Here is a 10571-nt window from a genome sequence, read left to right as displayed (position 1 = left end):
GCTCGCGGCACTCAAAACAACTCTTTTTTTAAAAAAAAAAAAAAAAAAATCCACTCCGTTTGCCGGCGACCGGGGACAGTTTATTTCACTTGATCCAGCGAACGCTGCTAGGATTTATGCTGGATTGCGAACCTAATTCCTTGGTTTCTGTGGGAGTTTTGCCTGCCTGAGAACCTGACCCACCAACTGAAGGGTCAAACGACTGCAGAAATGTCTTCCCACGCGTGCTCAGTGGGTGGCTATGCAAAAAGTAATCAGGTTGATTTGTGTGGAGCCCTGACCCACATCGGAGAACAGTTGTAGCTTGAGAAGAGTTTACTTTCAAAGCTTAATCATCTTTAAAACATCTTTACAGTAATAGATAAAGTAAACATTCCTCCTTTGCCATTTTTACTCATTCCAGTTGTGCTACAGGAGTGGCCTAATGGAAAAAAAAAAAAAAGAATGCTTTCTTAGGGCTAGAATAAAGCAATCACTTTATAATAATTATTGGGAGATACTGGTCAAAGGCTGCAGTCATTGATTGCTTTGATTCATTTTGGAGTGCGACAGAAAGGCTGTTATCTGGAAGAACAAAGGGAATCAGTAAGTTGTAAATAACTGAGGCTCCTACCACGCATGGAAGGTCCTGAGCCCTCTTAGGGTCCCTGCTCCCTCTGACAGTGGTCAGCCCTAGCTGTTGCATTGCCAAGTGACCATGGCTGGGTTGTTTGATAATTTTGCTTTTGTCTTCCTTTGCAGGGCTGTTAAAACCAGCAGATGGTGTCAGATGAGCAGAACAAGGCTGGGAATGCTAAACATGGCACACTCAAAACTAAAGGAGCAAAGCAGTAAGGCACTTGCTTACTCTTGCACCCTGGGAATAGCTAACTAGCAGAGGTGATAGATGGAGAGGAGGAGAGGGTACGGGGCCAGGAGCTTGCTGGGGAGCCAGGAACTGGGAAGGGCCGAGGGCCTCTGGCTGGATGAGCTCACTGCCTCTGGGTGCTGCAGGGGGTGGCCTCCCTCCTTCCTCACCTCCTGTGAGGGAAGGTGGGATGCTGAGTAGCGATGTAAGAGAGGAGGAAGGAACATGTTGGTGGGCATCTTCCAAAGACAGATTTAATTTGCTTTGAAGATCTATTCTCTTTTCTCTTAAGGCATATGGAAATTGACTCATTGTGTCCTGAAGCCATGTAGATGTTGTTTTTTCTGATGTAGCTAAGGATTCAAAAGTGTTGAAGCTCCTTGTAATGTGGTCTGATAGGACGTCTTCAATTTGCTACTGTAGACAAGTTTCTTTGATTGCTTTGTGAGTAGTGCAATTGGAAACATATTCCAAACACAATGATGGGAAGAAAGAGAGGCCTACGTTTCCCTTCAGTGCTCCCCATGTGATCTATCTGGATTGTGTACTCATGCAGTTTTCTGTGCTTCTTTTGCATACAGCTACACACTGAATGAAGTAAGTCTCCCTGGTTTCTTGATGTAAAAGGAGCTATTCTGTCAGAGTATGGTGTTTTCCAGGTTAGTGATAAAAGTATTGTTGTGTTTCTTAAAGGCAGATCTTCTGCAAGTGCAGTTCATAAACAAGAGTGTTGTGGGATGTTTTCAGAGCAACTCAAGGTCTGCTCCACTTCCACAGAGACTGTAGAAATTTGCCTGTTGACAATATCCTGCTTCACTTCCAGCTGTTATTCCCACAGAAGACAGATCTCTCATGGTCCTATGTCACATCTGCAGGCCCTTCAGGCTGTTGACCCATGTCCTTTGTGAAGCTATGCTAGACACTGATTTATCAGAGGCACAGTAAAATTCTGCATCTTACCTTAAAATTCCTGAAAACAGAAAATAATTTTATAAGCTTTGGTCTGCAGGTGTCAACACACGAACCTGCTTGTCCAGGTGGGAGAGCTCAGTCCTCTCCATCAGCTGCATTCAGGGTTTTCAAAGTCCTGCACCAGCATTTTTCAAGCCTGTGCACACTTGAATCAGAATAGGAAGAAAACATCCACTTGAAGGCAAGTGAAAAGGAGAGGGGAGCACTCTCTTGCATGTATTTCCCATGTCTCTGGCACCAGCAGTGTGGAGCTTGCCTTGATGTTCCCTGTCCCCAAACCTAGCAAACCTGCCAATGTTTCTGAGACACAGTGGTGGGTTGACCCTGGCCTGGACACCAGATACCCACCAAAGCCTCACGCTCTTCCCCTGCTGCAGTGTGGGGTCCCTTCCATGGGAGACAGTTCTCCACTAACTTCTCCAACATGAGTCCTTCCCATGAGCTATAGTTCTTCACAGACTGCTCCAGCGTGGGTTCCCCTCAGACTCACAAGTTCTGCCAGCAAACTTGCTCTAGAGTGGGCTGCTCTCTCTCCATGGGTTCTGCCAGGAGCCTGTTCCAGTGCAGGCTTCCCATGGGGCCACAGCCTCCTTCAGGCATCCACCTGCTCTTGCGTGGCGTCCTCCACAGGCTGCAGGTGGATCTCTGCTCCACTGGGGACCTCCATGGGCTGCAGGGGGACAGCCTGCCTCACCATGGTCTTCATAATGGGCTGCAGGTGAATCTCTGCTCTGGTGGCTGGAGCAACTCCTCCCCCTCCTTCTTCACTGACCTTGATGTCTACAGAGTTGTTTCTCTCATTCTCACTCCTCTCTCCAGCTACAGTTGCTGTGCACGTTTTTTTTTCCCCCCTTCTTAACTATGTTAGCATAGAGGTGCTACTACCATCACTGATGGGCTCAGCCTTGACCAGCAGCAGGTCTGTCTCAGAGCCAGTTGGCATTGGCTCTATCAGACATAGGGGAAGCTTCTAGCAGCTTCTCACAGAAGCCACCCCAGTAGTCCCCCCAGTACCAAAACCTTGCCATGCAAACCCAATACAAATACTATCTGCTCACCCAGATTAAGGAACTCCACCTGGGGATAGATAACACAAAAAGAGTGCAATGGGGCTGAATTTAAAGGATCTTCAGCTCTTCCCCCTCAGTTTCTAACATTGGAACTCCATCCCAGATGATTACATGCTTAGCCAGGCACCGCAGAGATCAGCTCTTCCTTCCTGTTCATGCAGCCCTGGGCAAACTGGTTGTACTTTGTTCAGAAGAATAAACAGCAACCAGCATCATGGTCAGCTCGTTTCTACCATCATCACTGATCTCGATCTGTCAACTGCTTTTGCTGCTTCTTGTTTGTTGGCAAAGATACTGAAGCCAAAAGTCCTTTGGGAGATGCAAAGATAATAGAAGGAAACATTTGCCTGATGTCTGATGTTACCACAAAGGGCTGGCCAGCGCACATGAAAAAATAGAACTTATGATGGAAAATTTAATGGGAAAATTGCAGGGATAAAACCTGCACTTCTAAGGACCTGTCTGCTCTCTGGTGCGTGCTCCAATTCTGGCTGGAACCAGGCTTTATCGGAAAACTCCCACCCCTAAAGTTGAAAGGCTTTTGGGCTCAGGTGAGACAGGGTACTAGTCACAGCAGCTCCCCAAGCCATCCCCTGTGTTCTGTTCCAAATCCCATCGTGTCATCCCATCGAATATCCAGCTGTTCCCATCTGACTAGTCCTGATGTGGACTACAATTTAAACCCAAAACACCAACTATCTAATCCCAGTCCTTCCTGGAGTTCTTTCTTTGGTGTGTTTTGGCTCTTCTGTCTTGTGCCAGAAACATCCTAGTTCAGACACAAGCTGTGAATGTTCTATGCAGCTGCTGCTAGTTACTGTGTCAGATCCTCTAGTATCAAAAGAGATCCTGTCTATGTGTGAAATGAAACCTGCTCATAAAAGAAGATAAAAATGTGGATGCCCTGGAGTTGAGGATGAGGCTGTGAGACTGTCTTAAACCCTGGGAGATTAATTTCTGGTTCTACAAACAAGCTGTGAGTGGGAAATGTTGCCTGCTGGAGCCAACTCCTCCTGCTACAACTGATGTGTTGAGACTCAGTGTATGTGAAGAGTGTGTCTCTGAGAAGTATTGTGGTGGACCATTGTCAATGCGGGAAACCTACAGAACATTGCACGATCAGTGGGCGTAAATTGGAAAAGTCAGACTGTCTTCAGTGAGTTTGGTGTAGATTTAGTAACATTTCATTGTTATTTTACGTATATTCAGATTTACTGATTAGTCATCCAAGCAAATGGGTTTGCAATGGAAGGAAATGCGGCTCATCAGGAGGACAATGTATGTGAGCACCAGCAGAACTCACGTCACAGCAGCACCAAGCATAGGGTTAAGAAACTTGGAAGTGTGAGTACCTGTCTCTTACCCTCTGTTGCACTAATTTGAATTTGTTTTGCAGAGGAACGCATACAGGAAAGGTCTGCATGGCTGTTTTTGAAGAAGAAAGACAGAAGAACTTGTTGAAAGCACAAGGACAGAGGTGCAAACACGCTAGAAAGGGTGTGCAAGGAGCGTTTAAAGATGGGTTCAACAACAGATATTCAGATCTGAAGAAGAAATTCTGCAGTAAGCACAGGTAAAACAAACTGTTCTATATAGGGAAAATGGAAATTAAAATGGGAGTTGAGAGTAACAGCACAGAGACAGTTTTTTTCCAGAAATTTGAAATAGGGAAAACCAGGAATATAGAGCTGCCAGTCTCCTCCAGGCCAGCATCACCACAAAATGGTATTCAGAAACTAGACAGGTACCAGCAGCTTTCTCAAATACTGGGAATCAGGAAAGAGATGGTCACAAAGCTAATTTCAAATGTATCCAGAATGCTGTTCAAATGGGCAATGTGGACACAGAGCTGGAAGTTTAGAGTCCAAATATATGGATAATGGGACAACATGGTGTGCAAAAGGCACCTAAAAGAACACTGCAAACAGACTTAACAAAGACTTGGTAATGTACTGATCTAGGAGTCCAGATGTGTCACTATGAGATACCAAAGTGCTGTCTCACTTCTGCTGACTTGAGAACACACATGCCAATTACTCCAGGCTACATTAACAAGCATGTGTAGACCTGAGACTACAGTGATGCATAACATCTGCCGAGCTGTCAACCAAATGTGGGCTCGAGAGTCACAGGGAGTGGGGTAAGACACTGGAGCACATTAAGCCATGAGACCTTCTTGTTGTAAAAAGATGAGCAAAATTGGGAAACACAAGAAAATTGTTAGCATTTTGTTGAGTTCTCAGATTTGAGTCTGCTAAATTAATGTTTTAAGTAAAATAACAAGATTTTATAATATGTTTCCAACTAGTCATTTGACAGCTTTCCACAGATGGTCTGAAGTATACATGAAAATATAATACAAGTGGAGAATTCCTTGACTAACTTTACAGCATCCTTATGTGCTCCTCAGGTGCACACCTTCTGCATATCCTGCAGCAACAGTCTAAATGTAATGATTTCATGACCACTGGTGGTTTTGTGGTGGTGAGATGAGGCTGGAGAAGTGTAAGGAGAAGAAACCTAGCAAGAAAGAAAGAGTGATGTTCTGAGTAGGAAAACAGAGCGTGGAAATGCAAGGGACTTGCAAGGAAAAGCCATGGGATCAGTGAAGGTGGTGTTAGCAGCACTTGGTTTATCTAAGAAATAGTAGAGGTTGGCTGAAATGCAAGATGGAGACACACCCATCAGGACTGGGGACCAGCACAGCTGTAGACGCTAGCTGAAGGCCTCTAGGCACATGAGATGGTCTCCAGAAGGTGCCCCGGGAGACATCTGTGTCCTTCACATGAGACAATGGAGAGGACAGGGGTGCTGGAGACTCCCAGGTGGACAGGGCAGGGCACAGACAGTAGGAAGGAAGGGGATGGAGGGAGGACACTGGGGTCTTGGTCCAAGGGGCTATGTGGAAAGGAAGGAGGTGGTACAGAAGAAAAGCGATTCCGAGAGACAGGAGGAAATAGGACTTCAAAGGGAATTTGCAGTCAATGGCATCAAAAGCAGCAACAGCCAGGGGAATGGGGATGGAGGAGTGAGAGGCTGTGAAACACAATGGCGCAAACCCTGGAATAAAGGTATAGACCAGGGCTGTTAGGCTGAGGGTGGAGGTGGCTGCGGTGCTGGCTGGAATTTCCCATTCAGAGGACAAAGAAGAGAAAGCTGAGTCAGGTGAGATTTGGGGACAGTAAGAGATTATAACATTCTTACCTTGATGGGCTTGATGAAGGAGTCTGGAGGAAAGTGAGGATTCAGAGAGGTAAAGGATGGAGTAAGGCTAGAGGTACAAGCTATTAGGAGGAGTGAGGAGATGGATTTTCTGGAGTATTTGGATATACAAGAGCAGAGAATGAGAAATGCTGGTGATGGTGTAAGACCCAGGGAGGGTGCAGGAGAGGAGCAAGCCTGGCTCAGACCCGGGACAAGCTGGCAGTGCCCTGCACAGGGTAGAAGAAAGAGAAGGAATGTGTGAAGGAGTAGCCTGAGGTGGTAGGCAGGGACTCTACAGGCAATGAAACTGGAGGAGAGGGACTGGGAGAGAGGGTGAACCAGGGGGCTCTAGGGAAGAGCACAGAAGATGTGAGTAGTACAGAGATGAAGAGGAAGGAAGGGGTTCAGCAGTGCAACAAGAAGTTGCAAGAGTGCTGAGGAGTGCAAGAGAAAAGGGGATGGGAGTCTGTGAGCAGAGCTAGCATGAAGGTAGGAGGGCTGGAGAGATGGAAATATTCCAAGGTGGAAGGGAGGGGGAGTGACAAACGAATAGGCAAATTATAACTAATGCAATAATTAGCTGCTACAGCAGTAATCTGTCACCCAAAAAGAGAGGATGAGGCAGGGAGTTCGTGAGTGAGGGGGAGGCACGGTGAAGCGGGCAGGGGAGCAGAGGTGGGCCCATCCTGCCTGGGCGCAGAGGCAGCGCGGCGGCAGCAGCAGCAGGCAGCAGATGCTGGGGCTGCAGTTCCTATGGCAACATATGCAGACGAATGCAACAAGTGTGCCAACGTGGCGGTGCTAGCAGGGGACAGCTTGGTGCGTTTCCATGTCACGCTCCTCAGGGTGGGAGCAGAGCCATGCCCCATCCCTGGGTACCGGGGTGGCAGAGTGCTGCCCCTGCGGAAACCCCCACCAGTTGCTGGTGTGTTTTGAGGCCGGGTCCCCTCACTGCTGAGAAACAGATTTCTTGTGCTCTTTCTCCCTGATCCTATGCATCCCAAAGCCCAGCAGAACGAGAGCTGCGGAGCATCTTGTCAGCAGCGAGGTGCGTGTGTGCCGCACGGCTGGGAGGCAGCTCTGCAGGGCGTGGCTTCTGCAGGGGTGCAGTGGGAGAGCGAGCGTTCCCTGGTCCGGTCCCTCATGTCCATGCACCGTGGGGCTGGGGGCTTGAATCTCCAGTGCCCTGGCTTGGCCTGGCCTGCTGCTGCTGGCACGTACCTCCAGGCACCCACAGTGCGTAGGTGCCTTCCAACAGGGCTGTCATAGCGCGGGGCCAGCCTGCGCAGCAGGCAGAAATAGCATGTGTTTTTCACAGGCTGGGGCCTTATTCTTCACTCAGTAATTTTGAGCAAAATTTTTCCTTCTTCTCCTATTGTATCCCCTGTAACTACCCAGCGCTTTGGGCCTGCAGCTACTCCGCAGTGTTATGCTAATGTCCTTCGCTAAACAGCTGGAGACAGAGCAAAGGCCAATTTATCCATCCAAAGAAGTGATGTTTCCTAACACACTGACTCCCAACTGAAAGGACATGCCTGATGGGTGCTGAGCAAGGATGCTGTTCCTTTTGCCTTCAAGAAGCACCCTGGCAGAGAGGACAGCTGGCCGGAGGAGGCCAACCCAGCCAGGCCATGTTGTCCAGGCTGTTCTCCAGCCCGCCAGAGCAGCCTTGCTCCTGCCGCAGTTGCATCAGCCCCGCGAAGCAACGCTCAGGGTTTGAGCTGGTTTACAGCCGCATTTCGAAGTGCAGCTGTATCCGACAGCAGAGGGAGCTCAGGGAGAGGCAGAAGAGCAGATGAAGCCTGGCAGGGAGCAGCCTTGGGGAAGGAGAGAGTCAGGCAGGGGCTTGGTAGAGCGGGCACCTCTGCTGCGTCAGGTAGGGAGCTTTTAAATAGCACGAAAGGATGAAGAAGAAAGGGGCCTGAGAGAGGGAGAAGTGGTTGAAAACCAACCACCATGGAAACGAAATGCCAGAAGAACTTTAGGTGTAAAAAGACATGAAAGAGGCAAGCAAAAGAAGTGTCTGGGTACTCTTTCTCTTGTAAGATTTAAGACTCAGGTTAACTTGAGGGAGTCTGGTGCTAAATAGCTCTAAGGGGGAAGAGGGTATCTTAGTTACTCTGAGAGTGTTTTCTGTGTATTTCAATGTTAAAAAGGTCTGGCTACGTTTTTGTTTTTTTTTTTTTTCTGAGGAGAATGCTCCATGTTGCATGCTGTTCTCAAGTCAAATTAATTTCAGAAAGTTTCAGTGACATTTTGAGAAATTCTGCTGCCATGAATTCACACCAGGATGAAAGCAAAGCGGTGAATATGCCTTTGTGGCTGTGTAAACGCTTCCATTGGAAGATGATGGCCGTTTCTGCCACACATGGGGTGACAGCAATACCACCAGCCACATCACAGTGCCTACAAAGCCAGACCGTGGATATGACTCTCTAGCCACAGAGATCTGAGCCAGAAAATAAATATCTTGGTCTTTCCATCCCTTGTTCCCGTGGTCCTGGGTGCAGCATAAGAGCAGGCATGATTCATTCTACAGTCTCTGGGCAACCCAAGGGAAAACCGCCTGCTAATTTCAGTTTCTGATGTCAGAACATATAATTAACCTGACAAAGCAAAATGTTATTTTGAGTTAAGGAGTGATCAGACCTTCCTTCTCCCGCTACCTGTTTCCGTATGGTGATAAAATAAGTTGGAGGTGTTTGGGGATAGGTATATGTTTAGTTGTTTTGTAGTAGCTATGCAACTTGGGCAGTGAATTCACTGCTGTGTAATACCTAAAAATATTGCCAGTGCTTTCTCCAATTAATTTACATTCAGGGTAAACACAGAGAAGACAGAATGATTTGGAGATTACAGTAACCTTCTTCCCTACCTCTGCACATACGTACAATACACCTCCCTTGTATACGTCTTTGGAGTAGGAGATGAAGCAGGATTTAAATGAGTGTGCTGACTGCCATGGTGGCTGTGGATAGGAATCACAGGAATACTGGGGTTCTTTAAAGTGCATCATGTCGAAGTAGAGGGGATAGTGCGATGCTAAACTGACAGTGGGTATCTAGTTGTAGAAGCTTTAGGGACTGGAATACTTTGGTTTATTGTCATTGTATTTGAAAAAGTATTAGGAAGAGGATTTCAGAGGTGGAGTTACATCATGTTGTTGCTATGTTTTCCCTTGGGTAGAGTCTCTAGAATGGAGCGATTGATTTTGTTTGATCTATAACATGTACACATAACTAGTAGAAGGTGCTGCAGTTAAAGTGAAAAGATTAACCTAGCCACTTCAAGCAATATCAGCTTCTCTTGGTGCTATGTTGGCAAGCCTGGGTTCTGTAGGCTCCCAGGCAGAAACACGGCAGCCCCGTTGCAGTTGTTGAGGTAGAAAAAGAACTCCAAGTCCCTCTAGGTCCCTGATTAAAGATTCCCCATTTTTAAATAAGCTTTTTCTACTCTCCTTCTACAGAATGACTGGTGGCTTCTTTGCTCCATGGGAAACTGGGAAGACAGAGAGAAGATGCTGCATGTAAGAAATAAATGATATATTATTTGCTTACCCTTTATTTTCTGCTCTTTTTGCCTGGTCTTCCTCAAGTTTTTTTTTTAATGGTGCAGCTGGGGGAGTCCTTAATCTTCAGACGTTTGAATGACTGGAGATCAGTCATTTGCAGGCTCTGAGCATTTTGGTCCCTCATATGTTCTTTCTTTTTCCTTCTGCTGCTCAGAAAGCTCTGCCCAGCTGTGCACCTCATTATGCCCTTGTGGCTGGGCTATTTTAAGAAAACTTCTTCTAAAGGAATAACAAAATCAGCAATCTCTAACTGTTGTAACTGTGGGATTGGGGAAGTAAAGGTTAAGTGCTAGCAGAAGTATAGCTAAGCACTCTGAAGTTAACTGGCTTGCTATTTCTTTAAAGACCACCATTTTCCTAGATCCAGGCAGGGCACTTAGGTTTTGTATCACAATATTTGCTCACAGAGCTGCAGCCACTTCACTGAGAAAGCCAATCAAGATGTGAAGAGGGAAGAAGGGTTTTCAGGCATGATTTGAAGAAAGAAAGAACAGACTAAAATGTCCCAGGGGGTGGCAGGGAAGTCATTCTGGCAAGCTGGGCTGGCCAAGCCGTCACAGCTGAAAGCTGCTTTTGGTCTTACCCTGCTAATTCTGGTTATGACAGGTTTTTAATTTTTATTTCCTATTCAGCTTCCATGCTTAGCATTTACTATTTGTGGAAAACAGAGTGAGCAGAAAAGGTAGAGATCATAGAAGTAGTAAAGTCCAAAATTAAGAAAATAGGAAGAGCTGAGTAGATGAAATGGGCTATTTCAGTCACAGACTTGGCCCTCTAGCTCTAAAGATCTGAAAGTACTCAACACCTGAGTGGTGGTACCTGGCGTGCTGCTCAGTTGGGATCTGAGTACAAAGGCGCCGTGTTACCAGGCACTGTTTGACTGACACAGGCTCTACCTCAGGTTGAC

The sequence above is a fragment of the Tauraco erythrolophus genome, chromosome 10 (genome assembly GCF_009769465.1).
Source record: "Tauraco erythrolophus isolate bTauEry1 chromosome 10, bTauEry1.pri, whole genome shotgun sequence".
Classification (NCBI taxonomy): Eukaryota; Metazoa; Chordata; class Aves; order Musophagiformes; family Musophagidae; genus Tauraco; species Tauraco erythrolophus.
This window is presented reverse-complemented; position numbering follows the sequence as displayed.